The sequence below is a fragment of the Amblyomma americanum genome, chromosome 8 (assembly GCF_052857255.1).
Source record: "Amblyomma americanum isolate KBUSLIRL-KWMA chromosome 8, ASM5285725v1, whole genome shotgun sequence".
NCBI lineage: Eukaryota > Metazoa > Arthropoda > Arachnida > Ixodida > Ixodidae > Amblyomma > Amblyomma americanum.
This window is the reverse complement of record NC_135504.1, coordinates 152,059,391-152,075,869: the sequence shown is the minus strand read 5'-3', so window position 1 is coordinate 152,075,869 and position 16,479 is coordinate 152,059,391.

The window sequence follows — 16,479 nt, the reverse complement described above, 5'->3', positions numbered from 1 at the left end:
GAAAGCCGCCGATATCCGCAACAGCTGAAGGATACCGCCCCTTTTAGCCGGTAAAGGCCGCCAGGCTCTTGCAGTCAACTGGTTGAGAGCACTAAGTTCAGACGGTGGAAGGCAATCTGCAGCAATACGCAGAACATAGCAAGGTGGTGCTCGCCGTTTATCGTCGCCGCTGCCAAGTGAGGCCGAAGGCGATGGGTCGCTGTCTTTATAGCTGGTGTTCGATGACGTCAGGAATCAGGTGAGAACGCCGCCGATAGCCGCAATCGCTGAAGGAAGCCGCCCCTTTTAGCCGGTAAGGGCAAGCCAACGCTTGCCAGGCTCCTGCAGTCGACTGGTTGAGAGCACCAAGTTCAGACCGTGGAAGGCAATCTGCAGCAATACGCAGAATAGAGTAAGTTGGTGCTCGCCGTTTATCGTCGCCGCTGCCAAGTGAGGCCGAAGGCGATGGGTCGCTGTCTTTATAGCTGGTGTCCGATGACGTCAGGAATCAGGTGAGAACGCCGCCGAGAGCCGCAACCGCCGAAGGAAACCGAACCTTTTAGCCGGTAAGAGCAAGCCAACGCTTGCCAGGCTCGTGCAGTCAACTGGTTGAGAGCACTAAGTTCAGACGGTGGAAGGCAATCTGCAGCAACGCGCAGAGCAGAGTAAGTTGGTGCTCGCCGTTTATCGGCGCCGCTGCCAAGTGAGGCCGAAGGCGATGGGTCACTGTCTTTATAGCTGGTGTTCGATGACGTCAGGAATCAGGTGGGAACGCCGCCGATAGCCCCAACCGCTGAAGGAAACCGCCCCTTTTAGCCGGTAAGGGCAAGCCAACGCTTGCCAGGCTCCTGCGGTCAACTGGTTGAGAGCACTAAGTTCAGACGGTGGAAGGCAATCTGCAGCAATCAATACGCAGAATAGAGTAAGTTGGTGCTCGCCGTTTATCGTCGCCGCTGCCAAGTGAGGCCGAAGGCGATGGGTCGCCGTCTTTATAGCTGGTGTCCGATGACGTCAGGAATCAGGTGAGAACGCCGCCGATAGCCGCAACCGCCGAAAGAAACCGAACCTTTTAGCCGGTAAGGGCAAGCCAACGCTCGCCAGGCTCGTGCAGTCAAATGGTTGAGAGCACTAAGTTCAGACGGTGGAAGGCAATCTGCAGCAACGCGCAGAGCAGAGTAAGTTGGTGCTCGCCGTTTATCGGCGCCGCTGCCAAGTGAGGCCTAAGGCGATGGGTCACTGTCTTTATAGCTGGTGTTCGATGACGTCAGGAATCAGGTGGGAACGCCGCCGATAGCCCCAACCGCTGAAGGAAACCGCCCCTTTTAGCCGGTAAGGGCAAGCCAACGCTTGCCAGGCTCCTGAGTTCAACTGGTTGAGAGCACTAAGTTCAGACGGTGGAAGGCAATCTGCAGCAATACGCAGAATAGAGTAAGTTGGTGCTCGTCGTTTATCGTCGCCGCTGCCAAGTGAGGCCGAAGGCGATGGGTCGCTGTCTTCATAGCTGGTGTCCGACGACATTAGGGATCAGGTGAGAAAGCCGCCGATATCCGCAACCGCTGAAGGATACCGCCCCTTTTAGCCGGTGAAGGCTGCCAGGCTCTTGCAGTCAACTTGTTTAGAGCAGTAAGTTTAGACGGTGGAAGGCAATCTGCAGCAATACGCAGACAGAGTAAGGTGGTGCTCGCCGTTTAACTTCGCCGCTGCCAAGTGAGGTCGAAGGCGATGGGTCGCTGTCTTAATAGCTGGTGTCCAATGACGTCAGGAATCAGGTGAAAACGCCGCCGATAGCCGCAACCGCTGAACGAAACCGCCCCTTTTAGCCGGTAAGGGCAATCCAACGCTTGCCAGGCTCCTGCAGTCAACTGGTTGAGAGCACTAAGTTAAGACTGTGGAAGGCAACCTGCAGCAATACACAGAACAGGGTAAGTTGGTGCAATCCGTTTATCGTCGCCGCTGCCAAGTGAGTCCGAAGGCGATGGGTCGCTGTCTTTATAGCTGGTGTCCGAAGACGTCCGGAATCAGGTGAGAACGCTGCCGAAATCCGCAACCGCTGAAGGAAACCGCCCATTTTAGCCGGTAGGGCAAGCCAACGCTTGCCAGGCTCGTGCAGTCAACTGGTTGAGAGCACTAAGTTCAGACGGTGGAAGGCAATCTGCAGCAATACGCAGAACAGAGTGAGTTGGTGCTCGCCGTTTATCGTCACCGCTGCCAAGTGAGGCCGAAGGCGATGGGTCGCTGTCTTTATAGCTGGTGTCCGATGACGTCTGGAATCAGGTGAGAACGCCGCCGATAGCCGCAACCGCTGAAGGAGACCGCCCCTTTTAGCCGGTAAGGGCAAGCCAACGCTTGTCACGCTCGTGCAGTCAACTGGTTGAGAGCACTAAGTTCAGACGGTGGAAGGCAATCTGCAGCAATACGCAGAACAGAGTAGGTTGGTGCTCGCCGTTTATCGTCACCGCTGCCAAGTGAGGCCGAAGGCGATGGGTCGCTGTCTTTATAGCTGGTGTCCGATGACGTCAGGAATCAGGTGAGAACGCCGCCGATAGCCGCAACCGCTGAAGGAAACCGAACCTTTTAGCCGGTAAGGGCAAGCCAACGCTCGCCAGGCTCGTGCAGTCAAATGGTTGAGAGCACTAAGTTCAGACGGTGGAAGGCAATCTGCAGCAACGCGCAGAGCAGAGTAAGTTGGTGCTCGCCGTTTATCGGCGCCGCTGCCAAGTGAAGCCTAAGGCGATGGGTCACTGTCTTTATAGCTGGTGTTCGATGACGTCAGGAATCAGGTGGGAACGCCGCCGATAGCCCCAACCGCTGAAGGAAACCGCCCCTTTTAGCCGGTAAGGGCAAGCCAACGCTTGCCAGGCTCCTGCGGTCAACTGGTTGAGAGCACTAAGTTCAGACGGTGGAAGGCAATCTGCAGCAATACGCAGAATAGAGTAAGTTGGTGCTCGTCGTTTATCGTCGCCGCTGCCAAGTGAGGCCGAAGGCGATGGGTCGCTGTCTTCATAGCTGGTGTCCGACGACATTAGGGATCAGGTGAGAAAGCCGCCGATATCCGCAACCGCTGAAGGATACCGCCCCTTTTAGCCGGTGAAGGCTGCCAGGCTCTTGCAGTCAACTGGTTTAGAGCAGTAAGTTGAGACGGTGGAAGGCAATCTGCAGCAATACGCAGAACAGAGTAAGGTGGTGCTCGCCGTTTAACTTCGGCGCTGCCAAGTGAGGCCGAAGGCGATGGGTCGCTGTCTTAATAGCTGGTGTCCAATGACGTCAGGAATCAGGTGAAAACGCCGCCGATAGCCGCAACCGCTGAACGAAACCGCCCCTTTTAGCCGGTAAGGGCAAGCCAACGCTTGCCAGGCTCCTGCAGTCAACTGGTTGAGAGCACTAAGTTAAGACTGTGGAAGGCAACCTGCAGCAATACACAGAACAGGGTAAGTTGGTGCTCTCCGTTTATCGTCGCCGCTGCCAAGTGAGTCCGAAGGCGATGGGTCGCTGTCTTTATAGCTGGTGTCCGAAGACGTCCGGAATCAGGTGAGAACGCCGCCGAAATCCGCAACCGCTGAAGGAAACCGCCCATTTTAGCCGGTAGGGCAAGCCAACGCTTGCCAGGCTCGTGCAGTCAACTGGTTGAGAGCACTAAGTTCAGACGGTGGAAGGCAATCTGCAGCAATACGCAGAACAGAGTGAGTTGGTGCTCGCCGTTTATCGTCACCGCTGCCAAGTGAGGCCGAAGGCGATGGGTCGCTGTCTTTATAGCTGGTGTCCGATGACGTCTGGAATCAGGTGAGAACGCCGCCGATAGCCGCAACCGCTGAAGGAGACCGCCCCTTTTAGCCGGTAAGGGCAAGCCAACGCTTGCCACGCTCGTGCAGTCAACTGGTTGAGAGCACTAAGTTCAGACGGTGGAAGGCAATCTGCAGCAATACGCAGAACAGAGTGAGTTGGTGCTCGCCGTTTATCGTCACCGCTGCCAAGTGAGGCCGAAGGCGATGGGTCGCTGTCTTTATAGCTGGTGTCCGATGACGTCAGGAATCAGGTGAGAACGCCGCCGATAGCCGCAACCGCTGAAGGAAACCGCCCCTTTTAGCCGGTAAGGGCAAGCCAACGCTTGCCAGGCTCGTGCAGTAAACTGGTTGACAGCACTAAGTTCAGACGGTGGAAGGCAATCTGCAGCAACACGCTGAGCAGAGTAAGTTGGTGCTCGCCGTTTATCGTCGCCGCTGTCAAGTGAGGCCGAAGGCGATGGGTCGCTGTCTTTTAGCTGGTGTCCGATGACGTCAGGAATCAGGTGAGAACGCCGCCGATAGCCGCAAACGCTGAAGGAGACCGCCCCTTTTAGCCGGTAAGGGCAAGCCAACGCTTGCCACGCTCGTGCAGTCAACTGGTTGAGAGCACTAAGTTCAGACGGTGGAAGGCAATCTGCAGCAATACGCAGAACAGAGTGAGTTGGTGCTCGCCGTTTATCGTCACCGCTGCCAAGTGAGGCCGAAGGCGATGGGTCGCTGTCTTTATAGCTGGTGTCCGATGACGTCAGGAATCAGGTGAGAACGCCGCCGATAGCCGCAACCGCCGAAGGAAACCGAACCTTTTAGCCGGTAAGGGCAAGCCAACGCTCGCCTGGCTCGTGCAGTCAAATGGTTGAGAGCACTAAGTTCAGACGGTGGAAGGCAATCTGCAGCAACGCGCAGAGCAGAGTAAGTTGGTGCTCGCCGTTTATCGGCGCCGCTGCCAAGTGAGGCCTAAGGCGATGGGTCACTGTCTTTATAGCTGGTGTTCGATGACGTCAGGAATCAGGTGGGAACGCCGCCGATAGCCCCAACCGCCGAAGGAAACCGCCCCTTTTAGCCGGTAAGGGCAAGCCAACGCTTGCCAGGCTCCTGCGGTCAACTGGTTGAGAGCACTAAGTTCAGACGGTGGAAGGCAATCTGCAGCAATACGCAGAATAGAGTAAGTTGGTGCTCGTCGTTTATCGTCGCCGCTGCCAAGTGAGGCCGAAGGCGATGGGTCGCTGTCTTCATAGCTGGTGTCCGATGACATTAGGGATCAGGTGAGAACGCCGCCGATAGCCGCAACCGCCGAAGGAAGTCGAACCTTTTAGCCGGTAAGGGCAAGCCAACGCTTGCCAGGCTCGTGCAGTCAACTGGTTGAGAGCACTAAGTTCAGGCGGTGGAAGGCAATCTGCAGCAACGCGCAGAGCAGAGTAAGTTGGTGCTCGCCGTTTAACTTCGCCGCTGCCAAGTGAGGCCGAAGGCGATGGGTCGCTGTCTTAATAGCTGGTGTCCAATGACGTCAGGAATCAGGTGAAAACGCCGCCGATAGCCGCAACCGCTGAACGAAACCGCCCCTTTTAGCCGGTAAGGGCAAGCCAACGCTTGCCACGCTCGTGCAGTCAACTGGTTGAGAGCATTAAGTTCAGACGGTGGAAGGCAATCTGCAGCAATCAATACGCAGAGCAGAGTAAGTTGGTGCTCGCCGTTTATCGGCGCCGCTGCCAAGTGAGGCCGAAAGCGATGGGTCGCTGTCTTTATAGCTGGTGTCAGATGACGTCAGGAATCAGGCGAGAACGCCGCCGATAGCCGCAACCGCCGAAGGAAACCGAACCTTTTAGCCGGTAAGGGCAAGCCAACGCTTGCCAGGCTCGTGCAGTCAACTGGTTGAGAGCACTATGTTCAAACGGTGGAAGGAAATCTGCAGCAGCGCGCAGAGCAGAGTAAGTTGGTGCTCGCCGTTTATCGTCGCCGCTGCCAAGTGAGGCCGAAGGCGATGGGTCGCTGTCTTCATAGCTGGTGTCCGACGACATTAGGGATCAGGTGAGAAAGCCGCCGATATCCGCAACCGCTGAAGGATACCGCCCCTTTTAGCCGGTAAAGGCTGCCAGGCTCTTGCAGTCAACTGGTTGAGAGCACTAAGTTCAGATGGTGGAAGGCAATCTGCAGCAATACGCAGAACAGAGTAAGGTGGTGCTCGCCGTTTATCTTCGCCGCTGACAAGTGAGGCCGAAGGCGATGGGTCGCTGTCTTTATAGCTGGTGTCCGATGACGTCAGGAATCAGGTGAGAACGTAGCCGATAGCCGCAACCGCTAAAGGAAACCGCCCCTTTTAGCCGGTAAGGGCGAGCCAACGCTTGCCGCGCTCGTGCAGTCAACTGGATGAGAGCACTAAGTTGAGACGGTGGAAGGCAATGTGCAGAATAACGCAGAACAGAGTAAGGTGGTGCTCGCCGTTTATCGTCGCCGCTGCCAAGTGAGGCCGAAGGCGATGGGTCGCTGTCTTCATAGCTGGTGTCCGACGACATTAGGGATCAGGTGAGAAAGCCGCCGATATCCGCAACCGCTGAAGGATACCGCCCCTTTTAGCCGGTAAAGGCTGCCAGGCTCTTGCAGTCAACTGGTTGAGAGCACTAAGTTGAGACGGTGGAAGGTAATGTGCAGAAAAACGCAGAACAGAGTAAGGTGGTGCTCGCCGTTTATCGTCGCCGCTGCCAAGTGAGGCCGAAGGCGATGGGTCGCTGTCTTCATAGCTGGTGTCCGACGACATTAGGGATCAGGTGAGAAAGCCGCCGATATCCGCAACAGCTGAAGGATACCGCCCCTTTTAGCCGGTAAAGGCCGCCAGGCTCTTGCAGTCAACTGGTTGAGAGCACTAAGTTCAGACGGTGGAAGGCAATCTGCAGCAATACGCAGAACATAGCAAGGTGGTGCTCGCCGTTTATCTTCGCCGCTGCCAAGTGAGGCCGAAGGCGATGGGTCGCTGTCTTAATAGCTGGTGTCCGATGACGTCAGGAATCAGGTGAGAACGCCACTGATAGCCGCAACCGCCGAAGGAAACCGAACCTTTTAGCCGGTAAGGGCAAGCCAACGCTTGCCAACGCTTGCCAGGCTCTTGCAGTCAACTGGTTGAGAGCACTATGTTCAGACGGTGGAAGGCAATCTGCAGCAACGCGCAGAGCAGAGTAAGTTGGTGCTCGCCGTTTATCGGCGCCGCTGCCAAGTGAGGCCGAAGGCGATGGGTCGCTGTCTTTATAGCTGGTGTCCGATGACGTCAGGAATCAGGCGAGAACGCCGCCGATAGACGCAACCGCCGAAGGAAACCGAACCTTTTAGCCGGTAAGGGCAAGCCAACGCTTGCCACGCTCGTGCAGTCAACTGGTTGAGAGCATTAAGTTCAGACGGTGGAAGGCAATCTGCAGCAATCAATACGCAGAGCAGAGTAAGTTGGTGCTCGCCGTTTATCGGCGCCGCTGCCAAGTGAGGCCGAAAGCGATGGGTCGCTGTCTTTATAGCTGGTGTCCGATGACGTCAGGAATCAGGCGAGAACGCCGCCGATAGCCGCAACCGCCGAAGGAAACCGAACCTTTTAGCCGGTAAGGGCAAGCCAACGCTTGCCAGGCTCGTGCAGTCAACTGGTTGAGAGCACTATGTTCAAACGGTGGAAGGAAATCTGCAGCAGCGCGCAGAGCAGAGTAAGTTGGTGCTCGCCGTTTATCGGCGCCGCTGCCAAGTGAGGCCGAAGGCGATGGGTCGCTGTCTTCATAGCTGGTGTCCGACGACATTAGGGATCAGGTGAGAAAGCCGCCGATATCCGCAACCGCTGAAAGATACCGCCCCTTTTAGCCGGTAAAGGCTGCCAGGCTCTCGCAGTCAACTGGTTGAGAGCAATAAGTTAAGACGGTGGAAGGCAATCTGCAGCAATACGCAGAACAGAGTAAGGTGGTGCTCGCCGTTTATCTTCGCCGCTGTCAAGTGAGGCCGAAGGCGATGAGTCGCTGTCTTTATAGCTGGTGTCCGATGACGTCAGGAATCAGGTGAGAACGCCGCCGATAGCCGCAACCGCTAAAGGAAACCGCCCCTTTTAGCCGGTAAGGGAAGCCAACGCTTGCCACGCTCGTGCAGTCAATGGATGAGAGCACTAAGTTGAGACGGTGGAAGGCAATCTGCAGCAAAACGCAGAACAAAGTAAGGTGGTGCTCGCCGTTTATCGTCGCCGCTGCCAAGTGAGGCCGAAAGCGATGGGTCGCTGTCTTCATAGCTGGTGTCCGACGACATTAGGGATCAGGTGAGAAAGCCGCCGATATCCGCAACCGCTGAAGGATACCGCCCCTTTTAGCCGGTAAAGGCTGCCAGGCTCTTGCAGTCAACTGGTTGAGAGCACTAAGTTCAGATGGTGGAAGGCAATCTGCAGCAATACGCAGAACAGAGTAAGGTGGTGCTCGCCGTTTATCTTCGCCGCTGACAAGTGAGGCCGAAGGCGATGGGTCGCTGTCTTTATAGCTGGTGTCCGATGACGTCAGGAATCAGGTGAGAACGCCGCCGATAGCCGCAACCGCTAAAGGAAACCGCCCCTTTTAGCCGGTAAGGGCAAGCCAACGCTTGCCGCGCTCGTGCAGTCAACTGGATGAGAGCACTAAGTTGAGACGGTGGAAGGCAATGTGCAGAAAAACGCAGAACAGAGTAAGGTGGTGCTCGCCGTTTATCGTCGCCGCTGCCAAGTGAGGCCGAAGGCGATGGGTCGCTGTCTTCATAGCTGGTGTCCGACGACATTAGGGATCAGGTGAGAAAGCCGCCGATATCCGCAACCGCTGAAGGATACCGCCCCTTTTAGCCGGTAAAGGCCGCCAGGCTCTTGCAGTCAACTGGTTGACAGCACTAAGTTCAGACGGTGGAAGGCAATCTGCAGCAATACGCAGAACATAGCAAGGTGGTGCTCGCCGTTTATCGTCGCCGCTGCCAAGTGAGGCCGAAGGCGATGGGTCGCTGTCTTAATAGCTGGTGCCCGATGACGTCAGGAATCAGGTGAGAACGCCACTGATAGCCGCAACCGCCGAAAGAAACCGAACCTTTTAGCCGGTAAGGGCAAGCCAACGCTTGCCACGCTCGTGCAGTCAACTGGTTGAGAGCACTAAGTTCACATGGTGGAAGGCAATCTGCAGCAATACGCAGAATAGAGTAAGTTGGTGCTCGCCGTTTGTCGTCGCCGCTGCCGAGTGAGGCCGAAGGCGATGGGTCGCTGTCTTTATAGCTGGTGTCCGATGACGTCAGGAATCAGGTGAGAACGCCGCCGATAGACGCAACCGCCGAAGGAAACCGAACCTTTTAGCCGGTAAGGGCAACCCAACGCTTGCCAGGCTCTTGCAGTCAACTGGTTGAGAGCACTATGTTCAAACGGTGGAAGTAAATCTGCAGCAACGCGCAGAGCAGAGTAAGTTGGTGCTCGCCGTTTATCGGCGCCGCTGCCAAGTGAGGCCGAAAGCGATGGGTCACTGTCTTTATAGCTGGTGTCCGATGACGTCAGGAATCAGGTGAGAATGCCGCCGATAGCCGCAACCGCTGAAGGAAACCTCCCATTTTAGCCGGTAAGGGCAAGCCAACGCTTGCCACGCTCGTGCAGTCAACTGGTTGAGAGCATTAAGTTCAGACGGTGGAAGGCAATCTGCAGCAATCAATACGCAGAATAGAGTAAGTTGGTGCTCGCCGTTTATCGTCGCCGCTGCCAAGTGAGGCCGAAGGCGATGGGTCGCTGTCTTTATAGCTGGTGTCCGATGACGTCAGGAATCAGGTGAGAACGCCGCCGATAGCCGCAACCGCCGAAGGAAACCGAACCTTTTAGCCGGTAAGGGCAAGCCAACGCTTGCCAGGCTCGTGCAGTCAACTGGTTGAGAGCACTAAGTTCAGACGGTGGAAGGCAATCTGCAGCAACGCGCAGAGCAGAGTAAGTTGGTGCTCGCCGTTTATCGGCGCCGCTGCCAAGTGAGGCCGAAGGCGATGGGTCACTGTCTTTATAGCTGGTGTTCGATGACGTCAGGAATCAGGTGGGAACGCCGCCGATAGCCCCAACCGCTGAAGGAAACCGCCCCTTTTAGCCGGTAAGGGCAAGCCAACGCTTGCCAGGCTCCTGCGGTCAACTGGTTGAGAGCACTAAGTTCAGACGGTGGAAGGCAATCTGCAGCAATACGCAGAATAGAGTAAGTTGGTGCTCGTCGTTTATCGTCGCCGCTGCCAAGTGAGGCCGAAGGCGATGGGTCGCTGTCTTCATAGCTGGTGTCCGACGACATTAGGGATCAGGTGAGAAAGCCGCCGATATCCGCAACCGCTGAAAGATACCGCCCCTTTTAGCCGGTAAAGGCTGCCAGGCTCTCGCAGTCAACTGGTTGAGAGCACTAAGTTAAGACGGTGGAAGGCAATCTGCAGCAATACGCAGAACAGAGTAAGGTGGTGCTCGCCGTTTATCTTCGCCGCTGTCAAGTGAGGCCGAAGGCGATGAGTCGCTGTCTTTATAGCTGGTGTCCGATGACGTCAGGAATCAGGTGAGAACGCCGCCGATAGCCGCAACCGCTAAAGGAAACCGCCCCTTTTAGCCGGTAAGGGAAGCCAACGCTTGCCACGCTCGTGCAGTCAATGGATGAGAGCACTAAGTTGAGACGGTGGAAGGCAATCTGCTGCAAAACGCAGAACAAAGTAAGGTGGTGCTCGCCGTTTATCGTCGCCGCTGCCAAGTGAGGCCGAAAGCGATGGGTCGCTGTCTTCATAGCTGGTGTCCGACGACATTAGGGATCAGGTGAGAAAGCCGCCGATATCCGCAACCGCTGAAGGATACCGCCCCTTTTAGCCGGTAAAGGCTGCCAGGCTCTTGCAGTCAACTGGTTGAGAGCACTAAGTTCAGATGGTGGAAGGCAATCTGCAGCAATACGCAGAACAGAGTAAGGTGGTGCTCGCCGTTTATCTTCGCCGCTGACAAGTGAGGCCGAAGGCGATGGGTCGCTGTCTTTATAGCTGGTGTCCGATGACGTCAGGAATCAGGTGAGAACGCCGCCGATAGCCGCAACCGCTAAAGGAAACCGCCCCTTTTAGCCGGTAAGGGCAAGCCAACGCTTGCCGCGCTCGTGCAGTCAACTGGATGAGAGCACTAAGTTGAGACGGTGGAAGGCAATGTGCAGAAAAACGCAGAACAGAGTAAGGTGGTGCTCGCCGTTTATCGTCGCCGCTGCCAAGTGAGGCCGAAGGCGATGGGTCGCTGTCTTCATAGCTGGTGTCCGACGACATTAGGGATCAGGTGAGAAAGCCGCCGATATCCGCAACCGCTGAAGGATACCGCCCCTTTTAGCCGGTAAAGGCCGCCAGGCTCTTGCAGTCAACTGGTTGACAGCACTAAGTTCAGACGGTGGAAGGCAATCTGCAGCAATACGCAGAACATAGCAAGGTGGTGCTCGCCGTTTATCGTCGCCGCTGCCAAGTGAGGCCGAAGGCGATGGGTCGCTGTCTTAATAGCTGGTGCCCGATGACGTCAGGAATCAGGTGAGAACGCCACTGATAGATGCAACCGCCGAAAGAAACCGAACCTTTTAGCCGGTAAGGGCAAGCCAACGCTTGCCACGCTCGTGCAGTCAACTGGTTGAGAGCACTAAGTTCACATGGTGGAAGGCAATCTGCAGCAATACGCAGAATAGAGTAAGTTGGTGCTCGCCGTTTGTCGTCGCCGCTGCCGAGTGAGGCCGAAGGCGATGGGTCGCTCTTTATAGCTGGTGTCCGATGACGTCAGGAATCAGGTGAGAACGCCGCCGATAGACGCAACCGCCGAAGGAAACCGAACCTTTTAGCCGGTAAGGGCAACCCAACGCTTGCCAGGCTCTTGCAGTCAACTGGTTGAGAGCACTATGTTCAAACGGTGGAAGTAAATCTGCAGCAACGCGCAGAGCAGAGTAAGTTGGTGCTCGCCGTTTATCGGCGCCGCTGCCAAGTGAGGCCGAAAGCGATGGGTCACTGTCTTTATAGCTGGTGTCCGATGACGTCAGGAATCAGGTGAGAATGCCGCCGATAGCCGCAACCGCTGAAGGAAACCTCCCATTTTAGCCGGTAAGGGCAAGCCAACGCTTGCCACGCTCGTGCAGTCAACTGGTTGAGAGCATTAAGTTCAGACGGTGGAAGGCAATCTGCAGCAATCAATACGCAGAATAGAGTAAGTTGGTGCTCGCCGTTTATCGTCGCCGCTGCCAAGTGAGGCCGAAGGCGATGGGTCGCTGTCTTTATAGCTGGTGTCCGATGACGTCAGGAATCAGGTGAGAACGCCGCCGATAGCCGCAACCGCCGAAGGAAACCGAACCTTTTAGCCGGTAAGGGCAAGCCAACGCTTGCCAGGCTCGTGCAGTCAACTGGTTGAGAGCACTAAGTTCAGACGGTGGAAGGCAATCTGCAGCAACGCGCAGAGCAGAGTAAGTTGGTGCTCGCCGTTTATCGGCGCCGCTGCCAAGTGAGGCCGAAGGCGATGGGTCACTGTCTTTATAGCTGGTGTTCGATGACGTCAGGAATCAGGTGGGAACGCCGCCGATAGCCCCAACCGCTGAAGGAAACCGCCCCTTTTAGCCGGTAAGGGCAAGCCAACGCTTGCCAGGCTCCTGCGGTCAACTGGTTGAGAGCACTAAGTTCAGACGGTGGAAGGCAATCTGCAGCAATACGCAGAATAGAGTAAGTTGGTGCTCGTCGTTTATCGTCGCCGCTGCCAAGTGAGGCCGAAGGCGATGGGTCGCTGTCTTCATAGCTGGTGTCCGACGACATTAGGGATCAGGTGAGAAAGCCGCCGATATCCGCAACCGCTGAAAGATACCGCCCCTTTTAGCCGGTAAAGGCTGCCAGGCTCTCGCAGTCAACTGGTTGAGAGCACTAAGTTAAGACGGTGGAAGGCAATCTGCAGCAATACGCAGAACAGAGTAAGGTGGTGCTCGCCGTTTATCTTCGCCGCTGTCAAGTGAGGCCGAAGGCGATGAGTCGCTGTCTTTATAGCTGGTGTCCGATGACGTCAGGAATCAGGTGAGAACGCCGCCGATAGCCGCAACCGCTAAAGGAAACCGCCCCTTTTAGCCGGTAAGGGAAGCCAACGCTTGCCACGCTCGTGCAGTCAATGGATGAGAGCACTAAGTTGAGACGGTGGAAGGCAATCTGCTGCAAAACGCAGAACAAAGTAAGGTGGTGCTCGCCGTTTATCGTCGCCGCTGCCAAGAGAGGCCGAAAGCGATGGGTCGCTGTCTTCATAGCTGGTGTCCGACGACATTAGGGATCAGGTGAGAAAGCCGCCGATATCCGCAACCGCTGAAGGATACCGCCCCTTTTAGCCGGTAAAGGCTGCCAGGCTCTTGCAGTCAACTGGTTGAGAGCACTAAGTTCAGATGGTGGAAGGCAATCTGCAGCAATACGCAGAACAGAGTAAGGTGGTGCTCGCCGTTTATCTTCGCCGCTGACAAGTGAGGCCGAAGGCGATGGGTCGCTGTCTTTATAGCTGGTGTCCGATGACGTCAGGAATCAGGTGAGAACGCCGCCGATAGCCGCAACCGCTAAAGGAAACCGCCCCTTTTAGCCGGTAAGGGCAAGCCAACGCTTGCCGCGCTCGTGCAGTCAACTGGATGAGAGCACTAAGTTGAGACGGTGGAAGGCAATGTGCAGAAAAACGCAGAACAGAGTAAGGTGGTGCTCGCCGTTTATCGTCGCCGCTGCCAAGTGAGGCCGAAGGTGATGGGTCGCTGTCTTCATAGCTGGTGTCCGACGACATTAGGGATCGATCAGGTGAGAAAGCCGCCGATATCCGCAACCGCTGAAGGATACCGCCCCTTTTAGCCGGTAAAGGCCGCCAGGCTCTTGCAGTCAACTGGTTGACAGCACTAAGTTCAGACGGTGGAAGGCAATCTGCAGCAATACGCAGAACATAGCAAGGTGGTGCTCGCCGTTTATCGTCGCCGCTGCCAAGTGAGGCCGAAGGCGATGGGTCGCTGTCTTAATAGCTGGTGTCCGATGACGTCAGGAATCAGGTGAGAACGCCGCCGATAGCCGCAACCGCCGAAGGAAGTCGAACCTTTTAGCCGGTAAGGGCAAGCCAACGCTTGCCAGGCTCGTGCAGTCAACTGGTTGAGAGCACTAAGTTCCGGCGGTGGAAGGCAATCTGCAGCAACGCGCAGAGCAGAGTAAGTTGGTGCTCGCCGTTTATCGGCGCCGCTGCCAAGTGAGGCCGAAGGCGATGGGTCGCTGTCTTTATAGCTGGTGTCCGATGACGTCAGGAATCAGGTGAGAACGCCGCCGATAGCCGCAACCGCTAAAGGAAACCGCCCCTTTTAGCCGGTAAGGGCAAGCCAACGCTTGCCGCGCTCGTGCAGTCAACTGGATGAGAGCACTAAGTTGAGACGGTGGAAGGCAATGTGCAGAAAAACGCAGAACAGAGTAAGGTGGTGCTCGCCGTTTATCGTCGCCGCTGCCAAGTGAGGCCGAAGGCGATGGGTCGCTGTCTTCATAGCTGGTGTCCGACGACATTAGGGATCAGGTGAGAAAGCCGCCGATATCCGCAACCGCTGAAGGATACCGCCCCTTTTAGCCGGTAAAGGCCGCCAGGCTCTTGCAGTCAACTGGTTGACAGCACTAAGTTCAGACGGTGGAAGGCAATCTGCAGCAATACGCAGAACATAGCAAGGTGGTGCTCGCCGTTTATCGTCGCCGCTGCCAAGTGAGGCCGAAGGCGATGGGTCGCTGTCTTAATAGCTGGTGCCCGATGACGTCAGGAATCAGGTGAGAACGCCACTGATAGCCGCAACCGCCGAAAGAAACCGAACCTTTTAGCCGGTAAGGGCAAGCCAACGCTTGCCACGCTCGTGCAGTCAACTGGTTGAGAGCACTAAGTTCACATGGTGGAAGGCAATCTGCAGCAATACGCAGAATAGAGTAAGTTGGTGCTCGCCGTTTGTCGTCGCCGCTGCCGAGTGAGGCCGAAAGCGATGGGTCGCTGTCTTTATAGCTGGTGTCCGATGACGTCAGGAATCAGGTGAGAACGCCGCCGATAGACGCAACCGCCGAAGGAAACCGAACCTTTTAGCCGGTAAGGGCAACCCAACGCTTGCCAGGCTCTTGCAGTCAACTGGTTGAGAGCACTATGTTCAAACGGTGGAAGTAAATCTGCAGCAACGCGCAGAGCAGAGTAAGTTGGTGCTCGCCGTTTATCGGCGCCGCTGCCAAGTGAGGCCGAAAGCGATGGGTCACTGTCTTTATAGCTGGTGTCCGATGACGTCAGGAATCAGGTGAGAATGCCGCCGATAGCCGCAACCGCTGAAGGAAACCTCCCATTTTAGCCGGTAAGGGCAAGCCAACGCTTGCCACGCTCGTGCAGTCAACTGGTTGAGAGCATTAAGTTCAGACGGTGGAAGGCAATCTGCAGCAATCAATACGCAGAATAGAGTAAGTTGGTGCTCGCCGTTTATCGTCGCCGCTGCCAAGTGAGGCCGAAGGCGATGGGTCGCTGTCTTTATAGCTGGTGTCCGATGACGTCAGGAATCAGGTGAGAACGCCGCCGATAGCCGCAACCGCCGAAGGAAACCGAACCTTTTAGCCGGTAAGGGCAAGCCAACGCTTGCCAGGCTCGTGCAGTCAACTGGTTGAGAGCACTAAGTTCAGACGGTGGAAGGCAATCTGCAGCAACGCGCAGAGCAGAGTAAGTTGGTGCTCGCCGTTTATCGGCGCCGCTGCCAAGTGAGGCCGAAGGCGATGGGTCACTGTCTTTATAGCTGGTGTTCGATGACGTCAGGAATCAGGTGGGAACGCCGCCGATAGCCCCAACCGCTGAAGGAAACCGCCCCTTTTAGCCGGTAAGGGCAAGCCAACGCTTGCCAGGCTCCTGCGGTCAACTGGTTGAGAGCACTAAGTTCAGACGGTGGAAGGCAATCTGCAGCAATACGCAGAATAGAGTAAGTTGGTGCTCGTCGTTTATCGTCGCCGCTGCCAAGTGAGGCCGAAGGCGATGGGTCGCTGTCTTCATAGCTGGTGTCCGACGACATTAGGGATCAGGTGAGAAAGCCGCCGATATCCGCAACCGCTGAAAGATACCGCCCCTTTTAGCCGGTAAAGGCTGCCAGGCTCTCGCAGTCAACTGGTTGAGAGCACTAAGTTAAGACGGTGGAAGGCAATCTGCAGCAATACGCAGAACAGAGTAAGGTGGTGCTCGCCGTTTATCTTCGCCGCTGTCAAGTGAGGCCGAAGGCGATGAGTCGCTGTCTTTATAGCTGGTGTCCGATGACGTCAGGAATCAGGTGAGAACGCCGCCGATAGCCGCAACCGCTAAAGGAAACCGCCCCTTTTAGCCGGTAAGGGAAGCCAACGCTTGCCACGCTCGTGCAGTCAATGGATGAGAGCACTAAGTTGAGACGGTGGAAGGCAATCTGCTGCAAAACGCAGAACAAAGTAAGGTGGTGCTCGCCGTTTATCGTCGCCGCTGCCAAGTGAGGCCGAAAGCGATGGGTCGCTGTCTTCATAGCTGGTGTCCGACGACATTAGGGATCAGGTGAGAAAGCCGCCGATATCCGCAACCGCTGAAGGATACCGCCCCTTTTAGCCGGTAAAGGCTGCCAGGCTCTTGCAGTCAACTGGTTGAGAGCACTAAGTTCAGATGGTGGAAGGCAATCTGCAGCAATACGCAGAACAGAGTAAGGTGGTGCTCGCCGTTTATCTTCGCCGCTGACAAGTGAGGCCGAAGGCGATGGGT